Source organism: Canis lupus, chromosome 23, assembly GCF_048164855.1.
Source record: "Canis lupus baileyi chromosome 23, mCanLup2.hap1, whole genome shotgun sequence".
In the NCBI taxonomy this organism is placed as follows: Eukaryota; Metazoa; Chordata; class Mammalia; order Carnivora; family Canidae; genus Canis; species Canis lupus.
This window is the reverse complement of record NC_132860.1, coordinates 26,244,337-26,257,049: the sequence shown is the minus strand read 5'-3', so window position 1 is coordinate 26,257,049 and position 12,713 is coordinate 26,244,337. Positions and strand designations below refer to the sequence as shown.

Sequence of the window (12,713 nt, the reverse complement as noted above, 5' to 3'; positions counted from 1 at the left end):
GCCGGCTCGTCGCTGTACCTGCTTCCCACCTCCCCGGTGCACGACCACCGACCACCGCCGCCCTTGATCCCCTTGTTCGAGAATTCATTTTGTTAATTTTATTATTGTTGGTCACCTGGCCTTTGCTCCTTTAGGCAACCACTCATTTCCCCATGTGTAGCTGGGGATGTATGTCAGGTTGTCACTCCTTCCTCCTGTCCACGGTGTGTCTTCTTGTGTCTAGTCATTAGTTCACTTGTCCATTTGCCAAACCTTTTTGCCTGTTTGTTCTGCTACTTGCTCCAGGCTCTTTGGCTACCTTTAAATGTTCTAAGTAGATCTGGCCAGAGGCCCTGGGTCAGGGGTCAGAGGGTGAGATTCCACCATGTGACCTTCAGCCTAAGGCCCCATTGGTACAACCTGTGGAAATAGAAGGTCCCTCGCTCTCCAGCCATCACAGAAGGAAGGGGGAGAGCTTCCGGGGTCTCAGCCACAGGGCTATGGGCCTCAGAATGGAGATTGGGGCAGTGTGTTCTGTGGAAGGAAGGTTGTGGGTTGAGATGAGGGTCATCAGACTCCAGTGCAGTGGAAGGACCAGGTCCTGTGATTTGAGACTTCCTAGGTCACTTTGAAGACCTCAGGCCTGCATTAAGAAAAGGTGGGGCTCCCAGTCCTTTGCAAATGGTCAGAGGCCAGTCACCTGGTACTGTGTTCTACTTGGCTGCTTTGAAGTCTCGGCTTTGAGATTTGGAGGGATTCCTGAACCGCACCTGTTCTCTGTGGCCTTCAGGTACCCTCTGCTGCCTGAGAGACACTCCTGCTATCAGGTTGGGAGGAGGAGGTCTCTATGCATTTTCCCTCTCTAGTGTTTTTGTACCCCATATGAATTTGGGGCGGGGGAGTTTTCTCCAAGGTTTAGCCCTGTCCTCCCCTCCTGGAAAATGACTTGCCTCAGCCTTGTCAGGAAAATACAACCTACTTGGAGTTGACTTTTCTAGAGAGGCAAGGTGACTGTCCAGTGGAGGGTGGGCAGGAGAGTCTGTAACTCACCAAGACTTGAGTTCCATTCCCAGGCTTACCCAATACTGGCTTTGTAACTTTGGACAAGTCCTGGAACTTCTTGGAGCTTCATATTCTAAGCCCTAACCTGGGGTGATGATTTTTGTCTTCGAGGAGAGGTATGAGGATTGAGATAAATGGAATAAGTTGCCCAGCACTGTGCTTAGCATGTAGTAGGTGCTCAGATTAATGACTCCTAATCTCAGAATCAACCCCATGCCCCATCCTCGTGAGAGCTGTTCTTTCAAATATGTCCATTGGGCATTTGGAGAAATAGAAGCACAGAGAACTTAAAGTCTCTGACTTGACCGGCTCCAGAGGTGACAGGGACACAGGCGGGACCCAGAAATTCCTGTCAAACCCAGGGCCCTTACCTGTGTATGTGCCGGCAGGATGGGCAGGACTCTCTCTGATCTCAGCCAGTGAAAGTCGCTCGGTGCCAGGACCGTAGGCTGATATGCAGCCTTCTGCCTAAGGGTCCTTGAACCCTTTGACTGGGTAGGACTCGTCCCCACCACCCTGCCCCTGGGGGATGTGAGAGGGAGAGGGAGGTGGAATGTCCTCCGAGAATGAGGTGGGGAACGACTTCCAGGAGGAGAGGCTTAGGGACCTAGGTCGTCCTGCCTCCAACTGCCCCTTTCCGCCCTGCGGATTCTGGACCTCTGGGCCGGAGGGGGTTGGGAGTGAGCGGCGAGGCTCATTCCCCCGGGGGTACGGTCACCCGGAGAAGGGTGGCAGAGACTCAGGAAGAGCTGGAGACTCAGCGGTCGGGGAGGTGCAGGTAGATCTGAATCTCGTGCGCGCCGCGGGAGGGGCGAGGCGGCGCGCAGACCCCGCGTCGGCGGGCGGCGGGGCCGGCGGGCGGGCGGGGCCGGGCCGGGCCGGGGGCGGTCCCTGCCCCGCCCCGCCCCGCCCCGCCCCCTCCCCGGGGCGTCACGTGGGGCGGGCGGAAGCACCCGGCGGGGTGGGCGCGCCCGGCCTGCGGCCGCGAGTTGACTGCGGCGGCGTGAGTCAGTGGCCGCGCCGGGACCTCGCGTCCCCGGCTCCCAGCGTGGAGTCTTCGCCCACAGCAGGTAAGTGCGGCTGCCGGGACCTCCCCGCCCGCCGCCCCTTCGCCAGGTGGTGACCGGAGTTTCCCCATTTCGCAGAAGGGAACGCCGAGGCCGCGCCGACTGTGCGCCCGGCGCCTACTTCCGCGGGCGTTTTTCCCGGGGCGTCATCTGCCCTCCTGCTGGTGACGGGGTGAGGGCCACCACCTGAGGATGCGCGGTCGGGCCAGCGTCGGCGGGGAGGGGGGCGAACCGGCCGGGCAGGGGCCTTCCAGCCTTAGCCCTTTGGCAGGAAGATTCCCAGGAGCCGGAGCCAGCCCGCCTTCGGGCGCCTTGCTTTTCCCATCTGTGAAATGGAGGCTCCCGCCCCGTGGGCCGCGGAGACCCTTACAGCTCTGCACTTTAGTATGACCCTGTGCCCTGGACCTGGGGCTCCAGTGACCTTGGGCAGACTACTTCCGGTCCTGTGCCTCAGTTCCCCACCAGTAAATGGGGGCATGGCCTCCCAAGAGCCCCCACCTGCCCTAGTTGCTGGAAAGAGGAGCTGTGTGTTCACTGAATGGGGTCAAGCCGGCAGTGGGTTATTGGCACTGGAGGACGGGCTTGGAGCGCAGCTTGCGGGGCATCGGGTGGGTGTTTGGTCCCAGGTCTCGCAGGGTGGTGTTTAGCCTTGAGGAACTCTGGTCAGGAGCAATCACAGTATGGTTTCTGGCATATGCATTTCCCTCCCACATTGCTCCTGTCCTGGGGAGCCACCTTTGATCTCCAGGCTTGGTCCCAGGGGCAGGGGCGCTGCTGCAGGGTGGTACAGATTTGTGGAGGCGCTCAGCTCAGGTAGATTTGGCTGTGTGCTGAGCACCAAGGTCAAGACTGAGGCACCCAGGATGTCTGTCCTTGGAGAGCAGAGAATGCCAGGTTAGGGGAGACTTCTCAGCCCACTCATTACAGGGTAGAAAGATCCCAGCAGAATCTCGAAGACAAGTGCAGACAGGTACTGAGATAGAATCAGGGACTGAGACTCTGGAGGCCCAGGGAAGAAGAGATGACTGGCATGGTCCTTGGCAGTGAAGGGACAATTAACAAGGCTAAGGACCCTCCAGAAGACAGCACAGCTTGTGCAAAGGCAGGACCTTTCATGGTATATTTGAGGAATGGCAAGGAGTGGGTATGGCTGGAAGGGTGTAGTGAGAACTCGCCCCAGTGTCCCATGGCTGGTTGGGGATTGTCCAGACCTGGGCCCCGGGGGACCTTGCCTCCCCATTCACCACTTGCTCACAGGAGTCGGGCAAAAGGGGGTCATTCCAGGCAATCCTGTAACTGGTGAGGTGGAAGTGGGCAGAGGCCACTCAGGGGCCCAGATTGCCCCCACGCTTCATCGCCCCAGCCACATCCCCACCACCTCTCAGGCTCCAGTCATGCTTTTCTGTACCTGAAACCTCAGTCCTTTGTGTGGATTGCTCGTCCTCTCCACCCTCCCTCTCCAGAAATTGTCTCCCCATAAAAAAAAAAAAAAAAAAAAAAAAAATCTCCTAAGTCCTTTGGGACTTCACAGGTGGGTTGCTTATTGCCTCTTCTTGCTTTGCCTTTCAATCTACATAGTGGCACAGCTTGTGAAAGGTCTTCTTGGAGCTCTGTGGGGGAAGGGCCTGCAGAGCCATGGGGATGACTGGGACTTCGGGTGGTCCCTATACAGCCATCAAACATGTGACTCTGCAAGTCCCCAAACTTCTCAGAGCCTTCATTTCCCTATCTGCAGGATGAGGAGAGGAGCCCTGGTTTCATGCTCCAGAGAGAGACTGCTAGAGCAACTACTGGGCCTGAGCATCAATCTTGTCCCCTGCAGTGAATGTTTGAATGTAGGAAAGAGAGAACCTGGAGGGCAGGGGTTAGTTCAGAGGGGTAGGGGGCCTCAGAGTCCTGAGGGCTAGTGGTGGACTAGCCTAGTACTAAGTCTAGAGTATCAGCTAAAGAGAGGGGAGTCCCCTCTGTTCTCTGGGCCCTCTCCCCTCCCTACCCCACTCTTTAGCCAAGCTCAAAGCCAGCCGGCTGATGCCCAAACAAGTAGCCTCTGTTCCCAGGATGGGGGGAGGGGAGGCAGGCCCTGGGCTCCAGGCCCGCCTGTCCAGCGCTGACCCTGCTGCGCACCCGCCCCCCCTGCCCTTCACTCTGGATCTTAACCCTTGGGAGCCTGGGGTGGGCCCTGGGTTGCTTCAAGGCTCATGCCCCTTGCCCACCAGCTGTCCCCTCCACCCAATTTTAGGCTTCCTAGGGTCTGTTGCAGCAAGAGGGGATGCAGTAGGACATAAGTTGGAAATGGAGAAGGAAGAAGGGAATGGAGGTGGAAGGGAACTGGAATAGTTATGGTCAGATACTCAGAGACCACTTGGCTCAGAAGTTTTTTTCACAGATGGGGAGACTGAGGCCAAGGGCCAGAGGTCAGACCAGGATCACATAGTGAGCCCTGTGGGGGTCAGGACTGATCTGACCTCTAGTGTGGGCCCTATCAGGGAAAGGAGAGGGAAAGGAAGGAAGCTCTGTTTGATTTGAGTACCTATCACGTGTCTGATGCTATACATTTGCATTTTATTTAACCTCATATCATTCCATGAGACGGAGATCACTGCCCAGTAACATAGTGGGGAAACAGCCTCAGAAGGAGCTGAGTAATCACATCCGTGAGAAATATGTCAGTAAATAGGCACATAGCACTGAGGTAGGCACTTTTATGTATGTTAACCAGTTTCATCCTCCCTAAACAGCAAATAAGTGATAGAGGCAGGATCAGGACCCAGGCGTTCCTTTGCCTGATTTCCTCTTCCCCAGTCTGACCTTCCCCTTTGAGCTCAGTCCAGGGTCCATACAGTGAGGGGCTGTCCCCTGGGTGATGGCCAAGGCAGCCTCGAGCAGAGTGTGACCCCAGTCAGGCTGACCCGGCCCTCCCTGGGGAGTGGAGTCTGGTCCCTTGGGTGGGCTCTCTTACCTCTTCCTCTGGCCTCAGCCCCCTTCACAGCCCTGCAAAGAGGGGTGTTTGAGGAAAGGGTTCTGTGCTAAGGGGGCTGCTCCATGGATCTGAACAGCAGGTAGATAAGAGGGAGCCTCAGAGATCCCCTATAAGTACACTCCCCACAGATCTCAGGGCCAACTCAACACCAGGCCCCCTGCCAGCCCTGATCAGAGAGGACGTCTTGTCTGCTTACCCCTGGCCCCATGAGGCCCCTAGACCTGTATGCTCTAATGAGGGCTCTGGGGAGGACAGCCCAAAGAGGCTGATGACCCCGGGTGTCAGGGACAGCCCGGGGCTGGAGGGACAGTGCCTATTTGGTCTTCCACCCGACCTTCCTGTGGAATTTTTCTCCAGCTCAACCTTTGGAATGTAGTTGAGAAAGGAAAAGATCTGTCCTATACTCAGGACATCTATTCCAGACTACTGGGACAATCAGAGTGGCTGGGAGGGGAGGTGGAAGTACGTGACCAGTTCAGGGATTCCTGGGTGGCTCAGCGATTGAGCATCTGCCTTCAGCCCAGGGCCTGATCCTGAGACCTGGGATCAAGTCCCACGTCGGCTCCTTGCATGGAGCCTGCTTCTTCCTCTGCCTGTGTCTCTGCCTCTCTCTCTGTGTCTCTCATGAATAAATAAATAAAATCTTAAAAAAGAAAAAAAAGGTGACCAGTTTAGTAACAACCGTATTATTGAGTAGTAGTAATAATAGTGGCAGTGGCTACTGTTTCTTGGAAGCTTACTTATTCACCGTGGAAGCATTTCTTTGGGCTGATGTAGTCCTCAGCAGTAGTGTCGCACGGTGGGTACCATTCCCACTCTGTAGATGAGGAAACAGGCCCAGGAAGCTTAGGTGATTTGCCTAAGATGACCCATTACAGAGAAGAGCTGGGAGTCTGAATTTCTCCCTCTTTGCAGTAGACTCTCTGAGCCCTGGGAGACACTGCAGGCGGAGGAGATCCAAACCCTCCTCTGCCCTGCGAACTCCCAATCTGGGTTGAGGGCCGCATGGTGGGTGGCATTGCCGGCAGCCAGCTGTGGGCATCCTACTTGTAGTCGAGACTGACCTCCCTCTAGTTCTGGGCCCGGCCTAGCACGGGCGCCTCTTGGAGGGCTGCTTGCTGCTCTCGTCCTGTCCTGTCCACTTTGGACTTTGTGGAATACGGTGGCTCTCCCAGACCCCGTTTTGCTGGTGAGGAGACTCAGGTCGGGAGAAGCTAAGTGACTTTCCTCAGCCGAGGAAAGGGAGAGCTGGAACTAACACCGGGTAGAGGCCCCAAGGCCAGCACGCTTCCTCCCTGCCTGGGCCTGGTCGGGGCCTCCTGGCCTCCGAAGCCCTGAGCTTCCCCCAGACACCGCCCACCTGCCTTATCACAGGCCCCAGTTTCTCTCCCTGACCAAACCGAACCCTCTGAAGGGACCTGGGATGTGGAACAGCCGGATGTCAGTGACCGAATGAACAAACCCCGGGGGATGTGGTTCCAGAGCCGTGAGGCCAAGAAGCAGGGACCGGCTGTGGTCAGGAGTGGTGCTCAGCCCCTGAGGGGTCCAGAAGAGGATTTAGGGGGCAGAGACACCCCCACCACCACCACAGGAGGGAGGAATGGGGCAAAATCTTCCTTCTCCTTCATATCTTTATTGTTGTGAGGGCCAGGGGGATAGAGGAGTGTTGGGACCTCTTGTGGCCACACCTCTGACCCCATTCCCAGAGCAAGGAACTAGAGGTCACACCTGGAATCTTGGCGGCTCCTGGGGGAGTCTGGCCTGGCCCTACTTCCTTGTGGCCCGGGGTGGTACTGGAGTGGGACGGCCCCCCACATGGGGGAGCTGCCATTGCGTCTTTCTACCCCATATGCCTGGGCCTTCTTTGCCTCCTTCTCTCCTGCCTCAGAGGGCACTGCCTCGCCCCTGGCATTCTCCTTACCCCTCCTTTCCACTCCAGTGCCCAACGCCAGGGCCAGGTCTCTGAACTCAGCGTCCCTTGACTTCAGAGGGGGAGCAGGAAGCAATAGGTACCACATCAGTCCTCTAGGTGTGAGCAGATCAGGAGAGGAACATATCAAGCAGAGCAGGTGACATGGGGTGCAGGGCCTTCTCCCCTCCTCTCTATTCCCACTCACCCGCTCCCCAGCTGGGCAGCTGGGATCTTAGGATTCTGAGTCTGAGATTCTAAGCATTGGGGATTCAGGGAGTCTAGGGTTTTTTGTGTGCTGGTGATTCCGAGCTTCTAAATATCCAAAATTCTGGTTTCCAGGAGCCTGCTAAGCCTTGTATCAGGCTGGGTAGCCTCTGAGTTGAAGCTGAGTCCTGTGCCACACCTTGGCTGGCTGATGCCAGACAGACGAGGCTCGGAGTTTCTCAGGGCTGCTTCTGGTGGTCAGTGGCACAGCTGGTCTCCAGGCTCTGTGTGCTCTGTGCACCCATCACTCCCAGCATGAGCACCCAGCTGTCGCCTTTCAAGAAATCTGAGAACCAGACCCTGGAAGGGACTAAGTGGTAGCAGAAGAGACAGCCATCTTGGTGGGGAATGAGGAGGGTACAGGCAGAGGCTAGGCCTCCTCTTCATTTGTTGGCAGAGGGGCTGTCCTCTTGGATACTAGGATGGGCTTGAGGGGAGGCCCAGGGAGGGCTGATGGCTGGCTGGGTCACGGAGCAAGGTCTGGGCCACACTGATGGGTGAGCCAGGTCCTCCTGGGGTCAACATGTTCCGGTCTGGGAGGGTCAGAGCCAGGCTCAAGAGCCAAGCCAGAGTGGTGGACAGAGACCTGCGTCTGGGAGCCCTGAGGGAGGCACTGCACTGCCCGTCCTCAGGAGGGCCTTTGAATATTTTGCAATGCTGCTACCCTCACCCGCTCCTTCCGGTGCCCATCTGAGCCTATGGGCACACCAGCTGCCCTCAGAGGGGCTGCCTTGTGGGAAGGAGGCCTGTTTCCCCCCAAGCCTTCCTCCTGGAGACTTCTGGCTGGGTGTGTTCCTTCCTGGGCTGTTTCCCATCTCTTTCCTGCTCCACATGCCTCTGGGCAGGCACTGTGCATGGGCCTCTCAGGCCCAGATGCATCCTTGGAGGACCTGAGATTGTGCCTTTGCACAGGTGTGATCAGCATTGGACATCCCTGTGAATCGGGGTATGAGGTGTGCTGGGCTTTGCACTCCTTGATGGGTGAGTTGGGTGAGGCTTTTATCCCTCTGAGTAGGGACCTCCCTCTAGGCAGGCCACTGAGTCTGCAGCCAAGCTGCCATAGCTTGTTCTCAAAGCTAATCCTAGCCTGGTGGGGGAGAAGGGACCTCTGGAGAGCAGGGCTGGGGACTAGGCTTTGCCAGGCAACAACAGGACAGCTTTGGGGTGGGGTCTGCCTGGCTTACTGAAAGGGGTGCTAAAGGCCTCAGCTAAGGGCTTACGTCTTCCCTCAGCCTGGGGCTGTTCCTCCCATACCAGCTCCTCAGCTCCAAAGATGGATGTACTAGGCCTAGGGAGGCCAAAGACTCGGGGAGCATCCAGTTGTTCTAGTGGTTCTGTTCCAGTTTCTGTTTCAGGACGTGAATCAGGACACTTATTTGCCTCTACTGCCGGTGACCCGAAAACCCACATTTCTCAGTGTCGGGGTGGCCTAGCCTAAGTGGAGTGGGGGGGGGGTGCTGCAGTATCTCTGAGATCTCCTAAGGGGACTGTCTCCTCCCAGTTCTTCCAAGGAACAGGCTAATGGAAGGGAGTCCAGTTGGGTGTGGTGGGGGAGGGCTAGGTCCTGGTCCTGACTTGTCGTGTGGCCCTGGTTAGTTTAGTTTTGTTTGTTTGTTTGTTTTGTTTTGTTTTAGTTTTTTGGACCTCTTTGGGGTTCACTTTCATCTTCTGGAAGAGGGGAGGGTTGGCTAAGGTGGTTCCTAAATGCCTAAGGAGCAGGTGGGGGCAGGTGGAGAGCTGGGGGAAGGCAGGCCTGGGGTGCAACAGGCAGGAGACTAGAGCTGTAACTGGAAGTAGAGGAATGGGAGGTGTCTGATATAGGAGGCCCGAGGCCGGGCTCTAGCCACACTCCAGCCACTGGTTGCAGCATGACCTTGGGTGAGTCATCACTTGCCTGGGTATAAAATTGGGAGACATTCATGCAGTCAACAGATATTTACTATCTGCCAACCTCAGGCTCGATGCATGGGAATCAGACCCTGGTCCTGCTTTCAAGGAGCACCCAGCCATATCTATGGTGAGAGAGTCACAGAGAGTGACTTCCCAGTGTGATCAGGGCTGTGGCCATGGGACTTAGAGGCTGCTTCCTGGAGTGGATGAACTTGAAAAGCAAGGTAGGGAATGACGTTCCAGGCAGAGGGAATGGTATAAGCAAAGATCTGGAGGTAAGGTGGCAGGCAGTGGGAGTGGAGGGAATGAGATGGAAGAGGAGTACGTGGCAGGAGCAATAGAGGCAAGGCAATAGAGGGTCATGGAAGGGGTGGGCAGAGCAGAGGGATTGGGGCTAGTCTCAGAGACTCCTGGAAGTCTAAGAAGGTTCGGAGCTACTCTGGGGAGTGGCTGACGGGTGGGCAGCACGAGGGGGTCTGAGAGTCAGCACTTAAGGCTCCCTGAGCAGTGTTTACCAGGCCAGCGCAGCAGGAAGTGGCTGGGACAGCCTCTGGTAAGAGAAGGGGCAAGCCCAACTGCAGAGGGGACCGAGGAACCTCAGAGTTGAATCCTTGACTCCTAGATCTCTGGTCTGAACCTTGACAGCACATCATCCAACCATCCGTCTCCCTCCCCATGTCACAGGCCCCTGTCCCAAGCTCCTGACTGGGGTAAGCCAGGCCTTTGTGGTTGTCCATTCATCCATTCCTCCAGGGCCCAGACACTTCTAGCCACTGGCGATAGAGCTGTTAATGAGACAGTGCTCCTGTCCTCCGGTTGAGGAGACTGACGGTGAGCAAATAAATATGCAATACAGTGAGAAGTGGCATCCGAGGATGGAACCCAGCAGTGATAAGCTGAAAAATGACAGGGTCAGGAACTCATGGGGGCACATTTTTAGGTAGCGTGTGTAAGGAAGGAAGGCCTTGCATTTGAGAAAGTGCTGGAAAAAAAAAACAGGGGGGTGAGTCATCAGATATCTGGAAGAGCACCCCAGGCAGAGGAGCTCCAGTGCCCAGCTCTGAGGGTAAAGCGCACAGAGTGGGTTGGAATAACAGCAAGGAGACAGAGGCAGTGGGGACAGGCCACGTAACCTGGTAGGCCATGTGCTGGTTTTGGCTTTATTCTGAGGGAGGTGGGAAGGCACTGAGGAATGAGCACTGGTCAGATTTGGGCTGTTTCGAAGGCATGCATTTATTCCTTGCAAGCCTGCATGGTGGAGCTGTTGTAATCTCCATCTTAGAGATGGCGAAACGGAGACTCAGAAATTTCGTGAATTCCCCAGTCTCCCAGCAGCTGGCACCCCTGTGCCCCTGCATTCCTGCCTGCCTGCCTCCCGTGATCCATCCCGGAAGCACCTTGCTGCCTGTCGTGGCTTCCTGCTGTCCAGACACAAGGGCAAATGTCTTCACGTTGTCTACCCAGGCCCTTCTCGGGCTGTACTCATGTCCCTTCTCTCTTGCCCACCTGACCCTCTGTGTCCTCACTGCTCTCTGCCTGTCTCTGCGCTGTCCCCTCTGAGGAGATGTTGTAGAAAGAGGGGCCTGGGCAGCCCTCGGGTCCGATGCTGGCTCCTGTGTTAGTTTAGGCAGGTTACTTAACCTTTCTGAGGCTTAGTTACTTTCTCATCTGTAAAGTGGGCTAAAACCACTTTCTTTCTAGACTGTCATGAGGATGATATAAAACAGTCCACACACTGTGTTTAGCACAGTGCCTGGTAGATGGTAAGCATTCTGTAATCATGACCTTTTGTTGTTTTAGGCAAGTTTGGCCGGGTCAGATAAGAGGGTTAGAATGTTCTCTGTGAGCTGGAGAGGAGAGGCTGAGTCAGGGAGTCTTCCTCTCTTTTGTCTGACTTTAGAGGGGGGAGGCTGAGATCACACATATCCGTGACCAGAGCCTGTGTGGCTGGTACCCGGTCTCTCTCTCCTTTCCAGCCCCTGCCGGCCAGTCTGGTCACCTCTACCCAATCAACACAGGCAGCTTCCCCTTTCAGGTGCTAGCAGCGAGGGATCTGCTTATTCTCTGGCTTCGTCCCAGGGACCACCCACGGAGAAGGCAGTTTCGGGTCCCTGTTCTTTGGGCTCCTAATTCTCCCGTGCGGGGGAGCCCACCAAGGCTCTCCTCCTGGGTGGGTAAGCACAACAGCTTCTAGGGTGGTTCTGAGAGGAGTCAAGCAGCTTTCTGTCCCCATCCCGGGCCAGGGCCAGGGCCAGGACCAGCCCTCAGCCCCTCTGAGGGTCCCGGCATGTGACTCTGGTTCTGTCCACTTCTGCTACCTGGGAGCCTTATTGTCAGCCCTGTGTACTCCCACCTGCCATGTGGTCAGCCCTGTTTCTGCCTCATTGATAGTGTTAGGAGCCCTCTGTCCCCACCACCCCTGCCATGGAGCGGTGGACCCAGAGGAGGATCTTCCTGGTGTCACGCTGTCGCACCTCTGGCCTTGCTTTGCCTGAGAAGCCCCCAGCTCAGTAGGGGACTGTGTCTGTGCCTGAGAACCAGACCAGAGCCCCATGTGCTCCTGCTGGGGCTGCCCAGGTCTCCTCAGATGCTGCGCCTCAACGGTGAAAGGCTGGGGCACAGGGAAGGTCGGTATGGGTCAGGGTTAGGGTTAGGTGAGGCGCTCTCCCTTGGGGACAGTTACAGGGTGGGCTGAGGGGTATGCTGGCTGAAGGGAGGGAAGCAGGAGGAGGGCCTAGAGATCCAGGCCTGCCAGGGAGGCCTGGGGTGGAGAGCGGGGATGGAGAGGGAGTTGGTGTCAGAACAAAGTAATGAGGAGGCATAGGGGAAATGGGAGGGCCCAGAGTGATCCTGAGTGATTCTTTCAGAGGTGAGAGTATGTGGTAGGTCAGGGGGGATTCGTATGTCACAGACTTTGACAAGGCCTAAACCCCGAATCATTTAACTTTCAGTTTCGTTAATTTGCAAGTGAGATACTCTGCAGATATTTACGCTTCATTCCATATCTTCCTCTATATTTGACCCTCTCCAGGATGGGGCTTGGGCATGAGAGGGACCTCAGATGAGGTTTGGGGGAAGGTGGGTGATGGTCAGGGCTAGAGTAGGGTCAGATTCTGTTTAGATGACGAACCACAGGGATCCTGGAGTCTCATGTTTACTAATGGTCCTCAGTCATTTCCCATTTGAAAGTCCCTGGGCTGTGCTCTGTTGCTGGCCTCTGCGTGGGGGGCACCTTACTTGCTGCGCTGTGTCCTTGACCTTTGGGAGGATAAGACCATGGTGAGGGGGAGTGGGCTTTGGGTCTCAGTTTCTTATTCTCTAGTGCACATGACCCAGGAAATCCGTTTTGTTTATGACTGTTCTTTCTCTTAGTGGTCTGCTCATGTTACACTTAAAATCATAAAGCCTCTTTTTCTTAAAAAAAGATTTTATTTATTTATTCATGAGAGACACAGAGAGACAAACAGAGACAGACGCAGAGGGAGAAGCAGGCTCCTTGCAGGGAGCCCGATATGGGACTGCATCCTGGAACCTTGGGACCACAACCTGAGCCAAAGGC

General features: G+C 56.0%; 1 protein-coding gene across 2 annotated transcripts in view; it reads left to right on the top strand.

The window, feature by feature from the left end:
• Window positions 1-1,975: 1,975 nt before the first annotated feature.
• Window positions 1,976-12,713, top strand: part of ARAP1 (ArfGAP with RhoGAP domain, ankyrin repeat and PH domain 1) — a 65,287-nt gene continuing 54,549 nt past the window's right edge. For both annotated transcript variants that reach the window (XM_072794476.1, XM_072794474.1), the window contains exon 1: window positions 1,976-2,111. The gene's annotated coding sequence lies outside the window, so the exon portion shown is untranslated. The remainder of the gene's footprint in view (window positions 2,112-12,713) is intronic.